Below are 21,684 nucleotides of genomic sequence, written 5' to 3'. Positions count from 1 at the left end.
CCCCCGACACCATGGGCTTTTATTTTCCGCAATAACGTTTGATGCGGCACTTTATCAAATTAATGACCTTCCCTCCGTCATAAGGTCAGAAGTGGGGATGCTCGTTGATGATTGCACAATGTTCAGCACCAGTCGTGACTCTCCAGATATTGAAGCAGTCCATGTTCATATGTAACAAGACCTGGACAATATTTAGGCTTGGGCTGATAAGTGGCAAGTAACATTCGTGCCTCCAACAAGAGAGAGTCTAACCATTGCCACTTGATATTCAATGGCATTATCATTGCTGAATCCCCAATATCAACATCCTGTGGGCTTATCATTGATCCGAAACTGAACTGGACCAGCCAAATACTGTGGCTACAAGAGCAGGTCAGAGGCTGGGAATTCTGTGGAGAGTAACTCACCTCCTGACTTCCCAAAGCCTGTCCACAAGGCGCAAGTCAGGAGTATGATGGAATACTCTCCACTTGTCTGGATGAGTGCAGCTCCAACAACACTCAAGAAGCTGGACACCATCCAAGATAAAGCAGCCTGCTTGATTGGCACCCCATCCACCATATTAAACATTCACTCCCTCCACCACTGATACAGTGGCAGCAGTGTGTGCCATCTACAAGGTGCACTGCAGCAACTCACCAAGGGTCCTTCGACAGCACCTTCCAAACTTGTTAATTTTGCTACTTAGAAGCACAAGGGCAGCAGATGCATGGGAACACCACCACCTCCAAGTTCCCTCCAAGCCACACGCCATCCCGACTTGGAACTTTATTGCCGTTCCTTCACTGTCAGTGGGTCAAAATCCTGGAGCAACCTTCCCAACAGCACTGTGGGTGTACCTATACCACAGGGACTGCAACGGTTCAAGAAGGCAACTCACCACCATCTTCTCAAGGGCCATTAGGGATGGGGAATAAATGCTGGCCCAGCCAGCGATGCCCACAATCCATGAATGAATAAAAAAAAAACCCTTCAACCTATTTTGTGCAATCGACACTTTTTAAAATGAAAATGGCCTGACAGTCAGGAAATAGGTGATGAATGAGGTGTGGGCGTGCCAGCAATTGTCTCATATGGTTACCGGGTGCCCTGGCATGTTGATCCACATCCTACAGTTCAAACTGAGGACCTGAGAGAAGCCACTGGGGAGATCGAGCCGAGGTGAAGGTTGTTTTACTGTAAGGCCACATAAATGCTGGTGAAGCCTGTTGCTTTCTCTACTTACCTGGGGAAAGCGTCACTTCACAAGACAGGGAGAAGAATTATACCATCATTTTAGTGATGGTCATTAAAAGGATGCAGCATCACAGTAAAATAAGGAGAGTTTTTGCAGGGACATTATACCGACAGGTTAGGCTATCTTTCCTAACATCACTGCAACTTAATCATGGAAGTATGTTGATCAAAATGGACACAGTGGAATAATAGTTACATCACTGGACTAGTATTCCAGAAGCAAAGTACTGCAGATGTTGTAAACCATGAAATAAAAACAGAAAATGCTGGAAGCACCCAGCAGATCAGGTAGCATCTGTGGAGAGTGAAACACAAGAGTGAACGTTTCAGGTCTCTGACCTTTCACAGAGGTTAACTTTGGGATGGATTTTATGAGGATGTGGTGGGGTGCATTGCTCGCCACCACCACCCCTCCCTGTTGCAAAAGCCTAACCGACTTATAAAAGGCCACCCTACCGCGATAACACACTGCCGGCGACCTAAACAAGCAGTGAGCGGGACTTTCACCCCTCAATGGGAGGATGTCTCACCCTCGGGAGCTGTTGACCAATCTGATTGGCTGGCAGCTCTAGCAGCCCAGCAATGCCTGAACTCGGTAGTGGATGCTACTGGGACTGCAAGGAGGTTCATGGAGATCAAACATAGACACCAGACCCAGGTAAGTCCATCGCTTTTAAGGTGGGGAAGGATTGGGCACCCTAGGGAGTGAGGGAGTGGGTTCTGAGGCCAGGTGTTGAGGTACAAAGCAGGGGTAACATCTTAGGGGTGGGTGTGGCTCCTTAGCACACAGAGCACGCACCCACCCCCCTTCCTTCCCACCTTTCTACCAGAGTGGTTAAAAAACGGCCTCCCACTCACCCACCCGCCATTGCTCAGTGTGGAGTGTAGGCAGATTGCAGGCAGAGTGGAGGCCTTAAGTGGGCAATAATTGGCCATGTAAAGGGCCTCAATAGCCCTAAGGGCAGAGGGCCTGGTGGATGCCATACCCACCTCCCCCCATTTTATGAGGACTGGGTTGGGGGTGGGCGGGGAGGTGGTAGTCTAGCCACCTAACATATTTTCCATGTCCGTCCGCCTGCCAAAAACACGCCCGGCCGGTAGTGGCATGTGGTGGGAGCGTGGGGGGGGCTATAATCCAGCCCTCTGTTTTTCTCCCTACAGACGCTGCCTGACCTGATGTGAACTTCCAGAATCTTCTGCTTTTATTATTGCGATCTAGCGGCTTGGATTAACGATCCAGAGACAAGAGTTCAAATCCTCCACAGCAGCTGGGGAGTTTAAATTCATTTAATTAAATAAATCTAGAATAAAAAGCTAGAATCAGTGATGGTGGCCATTAAACTACTGGATTCTCATATAAACTGTATCTCGTAGGGAAGGAGACCGGCCATCTTACCCGGTCTGGCCTACGTGTGATTCCTGACCCACAGCAATGTGGTTGACTCTTAATTTCCCTCTGAGATGTCTGAGCGAGCCACTCAGTAGCATTCAAGAAAGTGGTTCACGGCCACCTCCTCAAGGGCAATTATGGATGGGCAATAAAATTTTGGCCTTGCCAGCATTTCCTAAAGCTTCGATTTGTTTCTATCTTGTAACACACACCAACAATAAATCGATCTCTAAATATTTTTGAAGTGTGGTGTAGGAATATTCTTACTTCCCATACATTCCATTCGCATAAAATATGTTGCTTTAACCTACCAGGTTATTTCCAAAGCTCAGTGGAAGCAGTCTCACCTCCGAGTCCGAAGTTATGGGTTCAAATCCCACTCCGGCTACTTAAGCATATAATTGTGGCTGACACTTCTATGCTGGTACAGAGGGAGTGCTGCGTTGTTGGAAGTGCCTGACTTTCAGATGAGATTTTAAAACTGAGCTGCTGTCTATCTTCTCAAAATGAAGTTCTCCCTGGTGTCCTGGCCAACATTTAACCCTCACCCAGCATCACTAAAAAACAGATTCTCATTGGTATTTGTGGGACCTTGCTGTGCACAAATTGGCTGCTGTCTTTCCCTGTGGAAAATAAATTTTAAAATTCTTCATTGGCTTCAAAGCGCTTTGGGACGTCCTGTCATTGTGAACTGTGCCATATGGAACTCAAACTCAAGACTAAGTCATGGTTTATTGGGCAGTGGTGAGCCTCATGCTCCGATGTGCTTCGGAGACTCGGACAACCTACAGCAACCACCTCAAAGCAGTGGAGAATTACCACCATCAGTGGTGCCTTCGCACAATCCTCCAAACCTGGTAGCAGAAAAGGCAGACCACCAGCGATGCCCTCCCCCAAGGCAATATGCCCAGCATTGAGGCGCGAATCACTAGAAACCAGCTCCACTGGGCAGGGCATGTCACCCGTACGCCTGGCACCAGACTCCCGGTGCAGCTGCTCCGTTTGGCAGGAGATTCCCAGCAGGACAGCGGAAATGCTTTAGGGATGTCCCCAAAGCAACCCTAAAGAGGTCAAACATACCCGCCGACTCGTGGGAGACCCTGGGTGGGATTTTGCAGCCCCTCCTGCTGCCGGGGATTGTCCATTCCCAGCGAAAGTCAATGGGCTTTTGGCTGGGCCGCCAAACCTCCCACAGCGGGTCCCCCCCGCGGCAGGGCCAGAAAATCCCGGCCCCCTGGCTTGTGGCCAACCAAAATGGAGAAGGTTCATCTGGGAAGGCACTGAGCGCAACGAGAGACTTTGGCAGGAATGCGCGGAAGCGAAGCTGAGGCATCGGAGAGAGCGCGCAAACCTCCAAAAACCTCGTCTTACCGGCCCTTCGAGCATCGCCCGCCCCGCATGAGGCAGAGTCTGCGGATCGCGCACTGGGTTTACCAACCAACTCAGAACCCATCCATCCGGAGTGGAAGCAAGTCATCCTCGATCCCAAGGGACTGCCTAAGAAAGAGAAGGATGTAAATGCAAGTTTTTTTTAATAAGGGTTTTTCGTTCTTTACCAGTTTTTGTCTCAAATACTTTGCTGTTTAAGGCCAGAGAGAATAAATGACTTTGACTTGGTTGCAGTGACTACAACAGTAAAATGTTAATTTATCTTCTCCCAGATGGTGGCTAAGTGGTTTGAAGGTCAGCTGGCAGGCAGATGCTCCTTCTGCTTTGATGGCAGCCTTGTTTTCAGTCATGCAGCAGAATAGTCTATGTGTGAGTGCACGTCTGCTCCCCAGACTGTCCTCTTTCTTTTCCTCTGCTTTTGCATTGCTCAGACCTATAGGGAGGTGCTCCACAAATATCTGTCCTTTGTACTTCAAAGCAGAATGGTGTCACTCGGGGAACTCTTGGCAAGGAAGTGCTGTTATCACCAGTGCGGTTCAGCTCAGTCGTATTTATCTGCGGAAAATTAGATGAGTGTTGAAAAAAATGAAGATAATCAGTTTTGACCACCAGACCCAGAAGTACAGAAATTAACTGTGGAACAATAAAAGCATAAGGTTTGATCACAAACTGAAGAATAAACTCAAATAAGTTCACCAGGACTGATCTATGCTGACTGCAACTCACAGTGACAGGTAAACAAGGTTCATTTGTTTCAGATACAAGTCCTACGCACCAAAAACCTCCTGCTGCCAAGTGCTTTTAACATCTCAAAGGCTGTCCTCAGCCTGCAAGACACCCTCCATTTTCCCCACTGCTTTTAGTTAAGTGCAATAAGCAATGTTAATCGTCCATGAGAAACAAACCATATTCCAGGCTAAGTGTAATTTTAGTTTTAACCTCTTGGTGTGAGCGGACAATATGGCGAGAAGGCCAAACACTGGTTTCACGACAGCGTGAAACCAGTTTCCGATCATCTGCTCCGCCCACCGATGTTGGGCCGCGTTTCCCACCAATGGACGTTGGGAACCTCATTGCTATACATCGGCATATCATTATAAGACTAGCCCGCTGGACTCATCTCCCCACGCTGGATCGTCTGCCCACGATGGTGAGAAAACACGCTGACGTGTTTCACAACAGCGTCTATAAGGTGTGCACCCGGTGAGCTGTACTTTGCTCGGGACTTCAAGGTTTGTTTGCCTATCTTGCTTCGGGCAGCACTCACAGTCATCAGCGCCAGGCTTCGCAGACAGCACCACATCACTTTTAGTGGGGCTCACACGCAGGTCTCAAAAAGTAAAAGAAATGCCTCAGCAGCTTACTCTGCCTGGAATCTATTAGCTATCAGATTGCCACAGGCCTGACAACAACTCACCAAGGAAGGCCATTAATGACTGGACATTAACCACAGCTCTCTCCAAACATGTAGGGCAGCCTCTGGTTCTCTGCTGTTAAGAAGACAGTGTAGAGCTTCACTCGCTCACACCTGAAGCGACATCTACAGTGTTCCTTGTCACTCACATGGCAGGTCTTTCTCCCCTTGTGTACTCGTTGCATCCACCCACATCCCACATCAGAACAACAGCAGCAGGAGTTGCAGTGACCCTGCTGAACACATTTTCAGAGGCCAGAGCATTTTTAACTGTAAGTAATGGCTTGCATGATGCGTGGCCAGACAGCACACTCACAAATGAAGACCTGTGCTTAATCATGACCATGTGAGATTATTGAGTAATGACCATGTTGATAATGTGAGAGAAGTGAATCTATAGGAGTTCATTATCGGACTCTGATGGGGGCCAAATTCCACACCCTTAAATGCCCATGCCCACGAACAACTAGCAGCAGGAAACTTCCAAACAGCGCAAGTGAACATTTATTTACAAGTGCCAAAATTATATACAATGGTTGTACACCCGTGCCACCTGTGTGCCTTCAACACTTATTAATCTTTCTTTGTCTACCACTACGTCTAGGTGCAGACCCAACATCCGCAGCTTTGGTGGAGGCAGCCTACTATGCTTTTTGACTGTGAGGACTTTGGCCAGTGTCCTCTGTTGGCCCAAGGCTCAGAGGGCCCTGGTCTGTAAAGGGTCTCCTGCTCAGGTTCACCCTCCTCGACCTGACCTGCCGGAGCTGATGGGGTCACTGGCAGAGGGGAGGTGGAGCGGCAGGAAGCCCTTGAAGTGTCCTGGGATGAAGCCCCCGGGGTGTCTGACTGGCATTCCTCCTCCCTTTGGGTGCCCAATGGCATCTCCTTGACTCCTTGAGGAGAAGGGGTACCTGGAGGGAGGTCGAGGTACTGTGTACCCCTCTTGTCTAGCCACTTCTCCACTGCACCCAATGGCTAGGGTGATGGAGTGCAGGTCCAAGCACATATCCAGCAGCCACTGTGTTTTCTGCTGGATTTGGGTCTCCAGGATAGCCACCACCCTTTCCATGGAGGCGCCCAAATGCTCTCATGCCGGAGCCTTGACATCAGACAGAACGCGGATGGTCTCCTCCAGCCTTTGGTTTAATCAGTGCATAGCCTCTGGCATCTCTGCCTGATGTTCCTCTGCCTGATTTTTTCCTGCCTGTCTCTGCATCTCCAAGATGTCTCTTAGGGCTGAGTCCAGAGGCTTGTCATCTGCATTGGGCTGAGCAGGGGCCTGGTCGGCCTGGTCTCCAGCAGTGCTGTGGGGAAAAGCAGGGGTGGTGGGGGTGTGGGACTAGCTGAAAAGTTCTTGCGGAGAGCCACCACGGACATGACAGGCTGAATGGCCTCCCTCTGTGCTCTAACCATTGTATGATTCTATGATAGCTTGGCGTTATTAGCCTAGGCTGGGTAGCATAGTGTCTGCTTTCTACTGAACTGGCTGCAATTTCGAGTTCCAATTTTGTCGCACTGTGAATTGCATGCCAGTCCTTGGGACTGTGCATTGTATTATTGGGGCTTTTAAGAAATAGGTTCCCACAACAGGAAAGATGTCCTGGTCATGGATGCACAGAAATATTGACAAGTTCAACAAGCTGTGAATCAACCTCCCATCAACTAGCCACAAAGATGTTAATATCTATTTTCTATATATGTGGACAGCTAAGAGAGGGTGTACTTACTGTGGAATCACAGAGTCATAGAATTGTTACAGGACAGAAAGAGGCCATCTGGCTCAGGGGCAGATGGTGGCATAATGGTAACATCACTAGTCTAGTAATCCAGTAGGACTAGGCTAATGACCTGGGTACATGGCCTCCTTCTGTGCTGTAACAATTCTATGACTCTGTGATTCCACAGTAAGTACACCCTCTCTTAGCTGGCTACATATAAGGAAAATAGATATCAACATCTTTGTGGCTAGTTGATGGGAGGTTGGTTCACAGTTAGTTGAACTTGTCAATATTCCCGTGCATCCAAGACCAGGACATCTTTCCTGTTGTAGGATCCTATTTCTTAAAAGCCCCGATACTTACACACTCACAATCCCACAACAGCAGCTGGTGAAATTTGAATTCAGTTAATAAAATCCGAAATTGAAAGCTAGTCTCAGTGATGATAACCGTGAAACTATCATCGGTTTCTGTAAAAACCCATCTGATTCACTGATGTCCTTTAGGGAAGGAAATCTACTGTCCTTACCTGGTCTGGCCTACATGTGATTCCAGACCCATTTCAATGTGGTTGACTCTGAAATGGACGAGTAAGCCAGTCAGTTCAAGGGCAATTAGGGATGGGCAACAAATGCTGGCCTTGCCAGTGACACCCACATCCTGTAAAAGAATAAAGAAAAATAATGTCTGTGCCAACTGTTAGCATAAGCAATGCACCTAGTGCCACTACCCTGCCTTCTGCCCGTAACCCTGTATGTTCTTCCTTTTCAGATAATAATCCAATTCCCTTTTGAATGTCTCGATAGACCCTGCCTCCAGCACACTCTCAGACAGCGCATTCCAGATCCTAGCCACTTGCCACGTGAAAATGTTTCTCCTCACGTCTCCAGTGCTTCTTTTGCCAATTACTTTAAATCTGTGCCCTTGCATTCTTGAACCTTCCGCCAGTAGGAATAAATTTTCTCTCTATCTACTCCATCCAGACCCCTCATGATTTTGAATACTTCTATCAAACCTCCTCTCAACCTTCTCTTCTCCAAGGAAATGAGGTCAGCAAATGGTTCTTTTCTTACAGTGATTACCCAGGTTCTAGCTGAGAATTTTGAGAAACCTGACGACACATTTGGTCTGATAACACATTTAATGTAAGCAGAATATATAATAAATATACTTATATGGCACCTTTCAGGATACACGATCTCAGGATGTCCCAAAGCGCTCTACAGCCACTCAAGTACTTTTGAACTGTTATAATGTAGGAAACACAGCAGCTAATCTTTGCGCAGTGACTACACCTCAAAAGCACCATATCTGCGGCAAAATGCCGTTTTGGATGTCCTGAGGTAGTGAAAGGAGCTTTGTAAATGAAAGCCTTTTTTATCCTTTACTGTCTAAAGTGAACTTGTAAACATACGATGGCAACTGGTAGTCCCCAGGAATTGTTGGCTGCTGTTGCTGGGATAAACTCAGGGATTTGTAAAAGGTGGTGCCTTGAGGCTTTAAGAACAGATAAGAAGGGCTGTTAGATTCTTTACCCTCCTCTCTTTGAAGGTGGTGATGATGAAAACTAGAACTTGCATTTATCCAGTCTCTTTGGAGTAGCAAAGTGTCCCAAGGTCATTTCCCAGTTGGGGTAAAAGGAATATATTCAAAGTTGAATTAGATATATTTAAGGCTGAGTGTAATAATTGAGGTTTTGTTCAGTGAGTAATGTACCTTTAAGAATAATACGTTTTAAGGAAGATCACATGATCTGTAGTAACCAAGAGGAGAGTAGCGCAGACTATCTAAGCAGTGTAGAGATAGAGTTGGAGTTGAAAGCACATGTGTAGTTGCTGCTGAGTATATTGTAAATAAACTTAATGCTTCCACCCAAGAAGTGGCTGCAGATCAACTCAATCATTAATAGTACAACTCGGCCACCCTGCAACACTGAGTTAGACAGGTTTCTGATCTACAAGGGAATCAAGGGTTATGGGGGGCTGGTAGGAAAGTGGAATTAAGACCACAATCTGGTCAGCCATAATCTTATTGAATGGCAGAGCAGGCTTGATGGGCCGAATGGCCGACTCCTATTTCTTATGCTCTTATGAGTGAGTGGAGGCGTCAAGGGGTTGTGTCAATAAAGTAGGTTTTAAGGACCGTTCTGAAGTTGGGGAGAGATATAGCAAGGCTATTAATGCTGCTATAGAGATATTAGAGACTACCAATATTATTCTTTAACATAAAAACAAAAAATGCTGGAAAAACTCAGCAGGTCTGATAGCATCTGTGGAGAAAAAGACAGAGTTAACTTTTCGAGTCCGTATGACTCTTCTTCAGATCTAAAAGCAAGTAGAAATGTGATGAAATAGATACTGTTTAAGGGGGGGTGGAACAGGTGAAGCTGGATAGAAGGCCAGTGATAGGTGGAGGCAAAGGAGAGATTGAGAAAGATGTCATAAACAAAAGGTCAAAGGGTTGTTAATAGTGGTGGTACTGGCTAAAGGAGGTGCTAATGGTGACAGTAAGAGTGGAAAGCAGAATGTGATAATGGGAGGACCAGGGTAATCACTTTGGAAAGTGATAGATGGCCCTGGATGGGGGTGGGGTCCGGGGAGGGGATGGTGGTGGGAAAAAAGATCAAAAAGGCTAAAAGCTGGAGATAAAACAATTAATAAAAATGGAAATAAATTTTAAAAATAATAATGATGAAAGTAAGTGGGAAAAAGATAAATAAATCAAAATTTAAAAATAAAAATGAATATAGAATAAAGGTGGGGGGGTGGTGGGGTGATCAAAAAGGGGTGGGGATGGAGGAGGGAGTTCATGACCTAAAGTTGTTGAGCTCAATATTCAGTCCGGAAGGCTGTAAAGTGCCTAGTCGGAAGATGAGGTGCTGTTCCTCCAGTTTGCGGTGAGCTTCACTAGAACAATGTAGCAGGCCAAGGATGGACATGTGGGCAAGAGAGCAGGGAGTGTTGAAATGGTAAGTGACAGGAAGATCTGGGTAATGCTTACGGACAGACTGAAGGTGTTCCGCAAAGCGGTCACCCAGTCTGCGTACACTATTCTTCACCTTGGGCTGGGCTACGAGTGGTGTTTGACCAGCCTGGTGACTCATTCTATGCCGATCACATTCTCATCCTGCGTCTATACATTCTAGCATTCTACATTCAGAGATTATTAGATTGAAGGGTTGGGGGAGGGGATGGGGGGTGTGGGGGAGGGTTAGGGTAGTGACTTTGTTTTTCTTTCCATCGCCCAGGTACATTGTGGTCAGTTACAGCACTCTGATCAACGCACTCAGCACAAGCTGGAAAATAAACCTGGGAATTTTCTAACCCATATGGCTCAGGGCAAACAAGGCCTTGTTATTTCTTTGCTGTCTTGTTATTTTGATGAAAGTGGCTTTTAGTTTACAGCAAAATATTTGCTGTAGCCAATTCCCCTCTCAACAGCACAACACTCAAGTATAGATTTCAGCTAATTTTCTGTAATCACTTTCAATTTATCATTGTGGTATTGATCATGACAGTCCTGCGGCACTTTTCACCTTGGATCCATTTTCCTCTTCCCTTACACAATGGAGGCACTTCTAATAGTGGGACATCATCGTAACATCAATCCAGTAATTAGAAATTGTGTCTAATGTGCGGGGAATTACTTCAAGGCAGATAGTGACTAAATTCAGCTGAAGACAGCAGTGCCAACAGTTAGATGAATGCTCTGACATGTTTTGGGGTAAATTTAAGCAGAAGTTCTCGCCATTCTACAATTTAACCTGACTGCCAGGAAACTGTCACCGTGTCTGATATCATCTCCCATTGGTCCCTTCCAATCATTTGCCCACCAGCCAGACTAGGTTAAAATTAGCCCCGTTATACAAGTCCTGGAGATGTGAAAATCCCCACATAAGTGCAAGTTTGTCCTTTCCTTCTATAAGGAAATGAGAAATGTTATCTATTTTTAATTCTATTTTTTGGGTGAGATGGTTAACTGAGGCCCTGACCGCCCTCTCAGGTGGAGGTAAAAGATCACACAGGCAATATTTTGCGGAAAAGCAGGGAAGTTCTCCCCAGTGTCCTGGTTAATATTTATCCTCCAATCAACATCACTCGACAGATGATGTAGCCATTATCATGTTGCTGTTTGTGGGAGCTTGCTGTGCGCAAATTGGCTGCTACCATTCCAGCATTACAACAGTGACTACATTTGAAAGTACTTCATTGGCTCTTACGTGCTTTGGGACATCCTGAGGTCATGAAAGGCGCTGTATTAATGCAAGTTTCTTTCCTATTACATTCTCATAGTCCCCTTTCCCTCCGACCCCCTAGCTCTCCATTGATATGAGTTCTGAACAGAAATAAGTCTGGACAAATGGAGGTAGGGAATTACCAACGTGTTGCTAGATGCCTCTTAATGGTCCATTCAGATTGACATTGGATTGTGCTTGAGGATGTCTACCCCCTCAACTCAAGAGCCATAACGTGGCTCAAGGGGGCTCTGGAAAAGGCAGAAGCGTCAGCGCTTTCCCAGAAATAAATTCCAATGGTTCTCCACTGCCACTGAAGCATTAACGTTTCTTTTTCCTTGGAGGTTCCTGACCTCCTTCACAGAGACCATCAGTTTGGCACAGTGATTAGCATGGGACTGACCATGCCATATGCTACCCCCTCTGAACCAACCATTTTCCACCAGAGCATGGTGCTAACTAATGGCCAGCGGAGTAACTGGAAAAGCTCACTCAAAGGGCTATGGTTTTGGATATCGGCTGGCATAAAGGTAGGACACAGCAATGAAAAGGGGGTATTCTCGTCACGGCCAGTCAGACTGCTAATAAGCCTGCAAACCCTTCGACTGCTTCACATGGGAGGAGACTGAAGCTGCTAATAACAATCTCAATTAGTGATGTCCAATATGATTCTAGAGCTGCATGTTAAGGATGAAAGCAGTAATGCACAGTATGAAACAAATCAATTCCTCCAGCTAGCCTGGGAATGTCTCTTTTCTCAAAGCAGAGACAGCTGCTGTACAATCTCTGCTGAAAATGATTATTTAACATGGCACTCTCGAGGAAACTGACCTAGTTCTGGTCTTTTGAACACAGCTCTGTGCTTTTTTTTCTAAAGCACAAAATAATTTATGCCTTCCCTTGTAGCGTTAGTATTTTAAAGCAACTTGGAGATATCACAAGTGTCACATTATGAGTTGGCTGGACAATAGAGGCTGAGTTGTTGGAACTTGATCCGACACTGTCCATATACTGGGTCTCCCTGCAATCACATCCAAACATTCCCTTCGACTGAGCTGATTCTTTTGTTCCACATGAAGTGAACATTGCAGGGCAGTAGGGAAAGAGCAGGAGAGTGGGACTAACTGGTCAACTGATCCAAAAAGTTAACACAGGCACAATGGCTGTACTGTAAGGTTCTACGATTCCCTGAATCTTCAATAGCTCCATTCACAAGACTAAATTTGTCATTTGGCTAATCCACAGAGGGAATAGTTTATGACGCACTCAGGGTTTGGACTTTTATTTATTCTTTCACAGGATGTGGGCGTCACTGGCTGGGCCAGCATTTATTGCCCATCTCTAGTTGCCCTTGAGAAGGTTGTTGTATTGCCTTCTGCAGTCCATGTGGTGTAGGTACACCCACAGCACTGTGAGGAAGGGAGATCCATGATTTTGACCCAGCGACAGTGAAGGAACCACGACATAGTTTCAAGTCAGGATGGTGTGTGGCTTGGAGGGCAACTTGAAGGCGGTGGTGTTCCCATGCATCTGCTGACCTTATCCTTCCAGGTGGTAGAGGTCGCGGGTTTGGAACGTGATACCAAAGGAGCCCTGGTGAGTTGCTGCAGTGCATCTTGTAGCTGGTACACACTTCTGCAACTTGCGACGGAGGTAGTAAATGCTTAAGGTGGTGAAGGGGATGCCGAACAAGCGGGGCTGCTTTGTCCTGGATGGTATTGAGCTTCTTGAGTATTGTTGGAGGCCAACTCATCCAGGCAAGTGGAGAGTATTCCATCACACTCCTGACTTATGCCTTGTAGATGGTGGGCAGACTTAGGGGAGTCAGGGGGTGAGTTACTCGCTGCAGAACTACCCGCCCCTGACCTGCTATTGTAGCCACAGTATTTATATGGTTACTCCAAGCTTGATACTAACTAGTGGCCAGCAGAGCACTGGAAAAATCTTATTCAAAGGGTATAGTTTTGGGTATCGACTGGCATAAAGATACAGCCTAATGATATTTAGATGGGTGGGCTGTGCCTATGTTGGCTTTCTACAAAATGAGAGCGATTGGCAAAAATATCCAAGGCAGAGTCTGAGTAGAAGGGAAGATGTTGTTTTCCATATATTTTTTCAGTTTGAATGTGTTTGAATAAGAAAGTCTTTAGCCTGCTTAAACTTATCTGTCGCTTTTGCTGTACAAAATGTGATTTTGCTTCTTGACCTAATTTCTCCTGGGTTCTAATTTCGTGATGACATGGACTTCTTGCTCACATACAGTTCCTTCATGATCAGATACCTTTTAAGTCACTCAACCAGCCGGCCAATGCGTGAGACCCGAGAGTGAATATCAACAGGCTGTTTGACTTGATGGGGCAACATAGCCAAGCGCCATCTCGCCCTTGGTTAATGTCCACACAGGGGATAGGGATCCTGGTCACACTGCCACTGCCCAACTCCATTTCTAATTCAAGGCCAATTGTAAAATCTCATTTAGTAGCCCCAACTGAAGTCAACAGACTTTGCACAGGCCAGGAATCCAAGGGCAGAATTTTTAGGTTGGCATGTGGGTGCACGCCCGGCCGGATTGGACGCGAAATCATGCGAGATGATGTCAGGCGAGCGTCCCAACATCATCCCGCGCTCGCGCGATATTTCGGTTGGTGGGCGTGCACAAAAGTTGGAAGTGCGCCCACCGACGATTAAGAGGCCGACTAGTGTAACTAAAGTTGCAATTGTCTCCGATTTTTCGTGGCCCGTCCAACCTTACGGTTGGCGAATAGGCAAATCGGCTGTGCGGACTTTGCACTTTTCATGAAACCTCACCCAAGGGCGGGGTGAGGCTTCCATTAGTAAATAAAAAATACAAAAATCTACGGACAGCATTTTTATAATGTGTATGTTCAGATGACTGATGGTGATGCTTGGACATTTTTTTTCCTGATTTTAAAAACTTAAGTTAATTGTTTTCGAGTTTTCAGCTCCCTGAGGCAGCTCTCTGCCTTCAGGGATCTTTCATTCAGCGCTCGGCTGCTCACGTGCTTATGTCAGCGCCCGCCCCCACCCCGGCCGTGCTGAGCATTTCGGCGCACATTCCATGCCGGCTGGCCGTTAATTGGCCGGCCAGCATGAAATCGCGGTCAGGGGCCGATCGCTGTCGGCGGGCCATTCCCCGGCCGACCCCAGGGCCAGAATTTTGACCTTGATGGGCGGGTGGGCCTCACCGGCTCGGCGACGGGCAGGCAGCCAAACTCTGCCACCAAAACGGGGCCGGCCGCCATTTTGAGTGGGCGGGCCAATTAAGGCCCACCCAGCGGCCTGCCCGACGGGAAGCGCTTCCTGTTCCGGGTAGGGAGGGATTCCCCAACTGTCAAAGTTGCGAAACAGACTAAGTCCTGTCTCAGGGAGAGCGCTGAATGTTTAAAAAAACTTTAAAAATAGAGAAAGAAAAACATTATTAACATGTCCCCTTCATGTGACACTGACACACAAGATGGGACATGTTAATAAATATGAGTGAAACTTTAATAAGCTTTTTAAAAACTGAGATGAAACATCATCCCGCCAGTGGATGAGGTTTTATCTTTTTTCAGAAGCCCGCCGGGGCTCCTGGCCTGCCCGCCAGCCTTAAGGTTGGACGGGCAGATCTTTCAATGAGCTTAATGATCCTGTCAATGGCCTCAATTGGCCATTGACAGTTCGGTGGACGAACAGCTGATTTCGCTGTCCGCCCGCCTTCCTAAAAACTTAAATGGACCGGGATGACGTCAAGAGCTCCTCCTGATGTTCATCCCGCGTCATTTTCCCATCGGTGAGTGGGCCCCGCCCCCAAATCGCCGACAGGAAAATTCTGGCCCAGGCCCGCCAATCGCGCCCACCCACCCACCTAAAAACCCTGCCCCATGTTTAAATCAATGTCTCTGGACAAGAACAATAATGTCATAGATAAACCATCACCACCGCCTCACACACTCCTTCCTGGCCTGAACATACATCACTGTTGCTTCACCATCACGGCTGGGTTGGTATCCTGAGTTCTGTGTCTGCCCGATTTGGGTGACCCAGTTACTCACAGGATAAGTTTGTTGGGCCATCGAAGGAGCATCTCATACATCTCTAAGCCAATATTTTTAACTCGATCTTAAATTGTGATTGTGCATTCCTACCTACAATGTGCAGATACCCATGATACAGCAATTTTAAAAAATAGTCCTCAGGGTGTCGGTGTTGCTATGTTTCTGCTTAATATGAGGTTTCTTCTCTGCGTTCCTCCCTCAGCCTCTGCACTGAATGACTTCTCATCCTTGGTGATTTCAACCCATCATGTTCCCTCTCCTCTGAGCTCTCTGCCCTCTTATCATCCCTAAATCTCTCCCCCTCCATGTAAACTCCCCAACCCATATTCACAGCTTTGACTTTGCCATTGCACACAGGCTGGGATTTTCCGTGCCCGCTGGCGCCGGGCGTGTTCAGTAGGGTGAGCGGACAATATGGTGAGAAGGCCGAAAATCAGTTTCATGACGTCATGAAACCACTCAGCCTGTTGATGGCGGGCCGTGTTTCCCACCATCGGTTGTCAGGAACCTCATGGTAATACATCAGCGTATCATTATAAGGGCAGCCTGCCAGACTCATTCCCCCACCCGCTGGATCGTCCGCCCACCTCGGCGATGGGAAAACACGCTGACGCGTTTCACAACAGCAAATCATCCTCTATCTGCATTGGATGGCCAACCTCTTCTGTGCAGCATTGGCACTGATCACCACTGCCATCGCCTGTCAAGCCAGAGCAGGAGTAGTAGACATCACAGCGAGCATGGACGGTGTCCAAAAAGGCGTTCGAGGGCTGCAGTCTCCTTGCCTTTTGGGGCCATGTCTTCTTTGCTGCAGCCCTGGGCCGGAAGCGCCGAGCGCGGCTGTATTTTGAATGTGGTGCCTGGCGTGATGATGCAGCGAGGTGATGGCATGGCAGGCGAATCGGAGCCCGCCCGCCATAGCAACGGCATGTATCCCAGGAATGCATAATTAATGCGGCGGGTTTGGGATGATATTGCGGCCGACGGGTAAGATGACGTTTTTCCTGCCTGCTGCCACACTTGGCGCAAATCTGGGACGATCCCGTCCTATTGTCTTGCTAGCTCCATTGCATCAATCACAGATAAGGCCATCTCTGATCTCTGCTTCGTATCTCTCTCCACCAATAACCGCTTCCATGCCCCAATCCTACCTGTGTCTGCATCTGGAAAAAATGACGCCATAACTCACTTACAGCTGCTCTTTCAAAATACCAACTGTCCAGCCGTTGTTCCTCCATTAGTTACAACATTTCTGCAGCTACTGATTCACTCAGCCACACCCTCACCTCCACATTTGATGCCATATTCTCCAATAAAACCATTACTCTCCCTCAGCCTGGCCATTCCCTCTCATACATCCCTCATCTCTGCTTCCTTAAGTCCAACATGGCTGACAACTGGTTTAACCATTCACCACCAGATCTGGTTTGGACCACGTAAAACACTATCGGGTCCCACTCTCATCGGCTAAAACTGCTCACTAACCCGGGATCCTCCACCCTCACCTCCAAACTAAGGAACTGTGAGGAACTCATGGACTTCTTCATCCATAAGATTGAGACCATCTGATCAGCTGTCTCTGCCATGTCCTTCCCTTCCAGCAGCCGAATGGGTCAATTAAATTTCCTCCATTGTTCCCTCTTGCCTTTGCCCTGAGCTCCTATTTCCCCTCACACCATTTCCAAGCTCGCTTTGTCCATATGACCTACTCACTGCTCCCTCGACACTATTCCCATTAAACTGCTGATCACCCACCTTCCCCTCCTGGCCTCCATGTTAACCAATATTGTTAACAGCTCTCTCTCTCTTTTCAGGTGCTGTTCCTCTCCCCTTTAATAAGACCATAAGACCATGAGAAGTAGGCCATTCGGCCCATCGAGTCTGCTCTGCATTCAAGATCATGGCTGATCTGATAATCCTCAACTCCACTTTCCTGCCTTTTCCCCATAACCCTTGATTCCCTTACTGATTAAGAATCTATCTGTCTCAGCAATATACTTAACGACCCCCCACCTCAGCTTATTCGCTGCTGAAACCCTTATTAATGCCTTTACCCTTGTTAACGCCTGTTACCTCTAGACCTGACTATTTCAATGCGCTCCTTGTCTCTCACATTCTAACATCCATAAGACTGAGGTCATTCAAAACTCTACTCCCTGTGTCTTAACTTGCATCAAGTCCCCATTCACACCTCGTCACCCCTATGCTTGCTGATGGGCTCCTGGTCAAGAAATATCTTGATTTTGAAACTCTCAGCCTTGTTTTCAAATCCCTCCATGACCTTGACCCTCCTTTAAATCTGCCAACATCACCCCTCCCCTGAATAAAACAAACCAGACCCCACTGCCCTTGCAAACTATCAGCCGATCTCCAAAATCCCTATCCTCTCCAAACTCTGTGAATGTGTTTCCATCTCACAAATCTGTAATTACTCTGTAATCTCCTCCAGCTCCACAACTCTCCGAGATATCTGTGCTTATCTAATTCAGGCCTCCTGAGCATCCCTGATTTTAATCACTCCAACATTGGTAACTTTGCCTTCAATCGCCTAGGCACCAAGCTCTGGAATTCCCTCCTTATACCTCTCCAGCTCTCTAATTCACTTTCTGCCTTTAAGATACTCCATAAAACCTACCTCTTTTGACTGTGCCTTTGACCATCTGACCTGCCATCTTCTCATCTGGCTTGGTGCCATTTGTTGTTAATGCTTCTGTGAAGCACCTTGGGATGTTTTATTTGGTTAAAGGCGCTTTGTAAATACAAGTTGTAATTGTTGTAATTTTCCTGTGTGCAGCCTACTCGCCTAAGAGTGTGGGCCCCTTGAATTCTCGTGTGGCTGCGCAGGTCGGTCACTTAAAGAGGCCGATTTGTGCTCAGCCTGCACGGGAACACGTGGGCAGTTGCGCAGCCGCACGGCTTGGAGGGAACATTGCTTGAAAGGCCTCATTTAATACCATCCCCAGTTACCCTGCGATGGTGGCGCTAGGCCTTTGCCTTTGAGCAGTTCCTTGATGGTGGTGGTCCTCCCACAATGCTGGGAATTTCAGGATATCGGCCCAGGGACCATGGTGATATATGTCCAAGACACATAGATCCCAAATTGGATATGATGATGTTCCCATAGTCAGTATGGTCGCTCTTACCGACAGCTTTCCAGAGACATTGGGTGGAATCTTCCTGGCGTCATGGGGGTGGTTTGGGAGGTGGTGGGTGGAATGTGGGACCGAGTTGGTCCCTCCTCCTGGACATTCCCGGGCTCCCCCCCACCGCCCTGATGGCCCTAACAGCTCTGGACCTTCATTTTTAATAACTGCTCTGAAGCTTTTCTTTCGAGACAGCCCCTCCATTTTGAGGTGCCCTCGTGCTGTCCCATCGCCTCGGCAGCACCCACCACTCCCCGTGAGGCGGGCAGCCCCGCAGACCCTCCCATTGGGCCACCCGTGCCCGTGTCCCTTCCGTCAGCCGTAATTGGGTGGCAAATGTGGGCGCAGCTTGCTAATTGGCTGCCTCCCCCCAATTAAATGATTCTGGCACCTGAAAATTTTTAAAGCGTAGAAGATTCGGCTCAGTGTATTCTTAAAGGCAGGAAAGCGGCGTTAAGGCTACAGTCAGATCAGCCATGATCTTATTGACTGGTGAAGCAGGCTCGAGGGGCTGAATAGCCTGCTCCTGCTCCTATTTCTTATGATCTTATTGATTTCTAGCTTGGTTTTTAATTCTGTCTTCAGTTTTCTCATTTCACCTTGATGCTTTTGCCACGGGTGGCCAAAGGGAACTATCTCAGCATGAAGGATAGCCCTTCTTTGTCTCTCGAGGTGCTGTCTCTCTCTAGTCCCATTAATCACAGTGGCTCCAACTGTGCTCCTTTATTCCCAATTTACAATGGCTGCTCCAACACAAAAAATCGATTTGAAAAAAAAACGTTGCGGCTGAATCAGTAACCAGGGAACAATCCAGGATTCAATCCCCCTAATTATTATCTTTCCTGATTCCATTTTGTGAGAGCAAAGTTGAATAAAAGGGCCAAATGGATATGCTGAACTGGGGAGAAACAATGACCAGAATTTTATCAAGCCTTTGGGCGCAGGTTGGTAGGCGGGCAGGCTGGCAAATGGACATGGGAAGGCATAGGGGAGGTGGTGCCCCATATCTTCCCAGCCCCTTGCCATTTTCCAGCAATGGGAAAGGTGGCAAATCGGCCACCCAGCTATTGAGGTGTCCTCACCCTGCAGCTGCAGCTCCAGCAATGGCCACAGTTAGTGGTGGCGCAGCTGAGCTGCCGGCCTTCTGATTGGTCCAGCTGTTCTTGGGGGGGAGGGGGGGAGGCACCTCTGCCCTTAATTGGGCAATCAGCCCTGGGTGGTGGCCACTTAATTGGCCACCGCTGGGAATATGCCTCTCCAGGTTCTGTTGCCAGCCAATGTGGGATCACCTCCCACTTTTGGCCTCAGTGGTGGAACTTCAGCCACAGTGGAAAACATCAGGCCAATAGATTGGAGATCAATCCCTTGTTCACTAGTTGCCCACTTATCCAAGCACCATTGCATTTTAATTTTAGCTCTGAGACATGAAGAAAACAAGAAATAGGAGCAAGAGTAGGCCATATAGCCTGCTCTGCCTTTCAGTACGATCATGGCTGATCAACTCCACTTTCCCACACATTCCCCATATTCCTTGACTTTCTGATAAATCAAAAATGTTTACCTCAGCCTTAAATGTATCCAACAATGGAGCATCCACAACTCTCTCTCTCTCTCTCTCTCGAGAATTCTAAAGATTCGCAGCCTTCTGAGCGAAATCATTTCTCCTCAGCTCAATCCGAAATGATCGGCTCCTTATCCTGACTCTGTGCCCCGGTGTTTTAGATTCTGTGACCAGCAGAAACAATCTCTCAGAGTCTACCCCGCCGGGTCAAGCTGCCTGCCCAAGATGGCGGGTGGGAGACCAAGTTTGGGCAGGTGCCCTATACGCAAGGGATAAGTGGTGAGGAGGGATTTTGGGAAGAGTTTGAGGGGAGGAAAGGAGAGGAGTCCCGGTGGGGATGGGGAGAGGTGGGGGGTGGGGTGGTGGTGAATGGGGCAGGGGAAGGTGTTGTGTCTTTCCTTGTGAGGCCCAGGGATGTGCTCCTACTCCTCTTGACGGCCCCAGGCAGGAAAATATTCTGTTGATTCCTCGCCCTTCCCGACCGCTTCCTGACCTGTTGACACTTGACGGAGAAACATGATAGCAGCCCTCCCACTCAGGCCAGGGTTAAAATCCAATTGTGTTGAGGGTAGGGGGAAGTGAACCTCACTGAGGTAATCAGACTCCCTCCTGGTCTCGCTAAGCCCCTCGAACTGCAGTAAACTATTAAAAGAGGGACTGGCTATAGGAACTAACGGTCAGGATTTTCTGCCCCCGCCCACCACTGGGATCGTCCGGTCCCAACATGACGGGGGCTTTTGGCTGGGCGGCAGGTCCCAACATGACGGGGTCAGAAAATCCTGGCCAATGTTTCATTTCAAAGGTGCTACCCCACTCACCCCCCACCCTCCCCACCACGCCTCCCACAAACTGCTCCCTCCGGGCGAGATTGGGTTAAAATCGAACCCTCTTTGTCAGGTCCCAACGTTGACTCGCAGTAATGGTCCACTAGCTCAATGAGTGTGAGCTAACACAAACAAAGGAAGACAAGGGTCTGGCTACGCTAAGTGTCAAGAGACAAACTGCCTTAGCACATCAGCTGGAATGAGTGACATATCCAGGTTAACATCTCATAGCCACATTCCGACTCCACAGGAAGGGTACCCTGAGAAACCAATCACCGGCCTGTTTCCATGCCAGCCAACGACACTGAAATGCGAAAATAGGACACGAAGACTGGGGACCTGTAGGCATTTGAAACAAACTCCATAAATCAAATTCTCCAGCAGAGCCTAAGTCCTACATTAAACCTGAAGATTTGAAGCCCTTTTACATCAATTATGTGCCTAAGGGTTTTCTTGTAACTTGTGACTCATTGATTAAATAAGGCAGTTGAGCGATAACAAAAAAAACTGAGCAAAATGTCGAGCTGCATTTTGCATGCTCCCAACCTGAGCTCATCCCCATAATGCAGGAGGTGGATGGGCACCAAAATCAGCGGCCTGCCCGCCATATTTAAATAGGTAATCAAGGGCCAATTAGGCTTGTTACCAAGCCAAGTGACCCTGATAATACGCTGCCCACGCCATAAAACGCTTGGCATGGGCAGCTGGGCAGGAGTG

Source organism: Cetorhinus maximus, chromosome 1 (genome assembly GCF_964194155.1).
Source record: "Cetorhinus maximus chromosome 1, sCetMax3.hap1.1, whole genome shotgun sequence".
Taxonomy (NCBI): domain Eukaryota; kingdom Metazoa; phylum Chordata; class Chondrichthyes; order Lamniformes; family Cetorhinidae; genus Cetorhinus; species Cetorhinus maximus.
The sequence above is the reverse complement of the archived record's forward strand: the minus strand, read 5'-3'. Positions refer to the sequence as shown.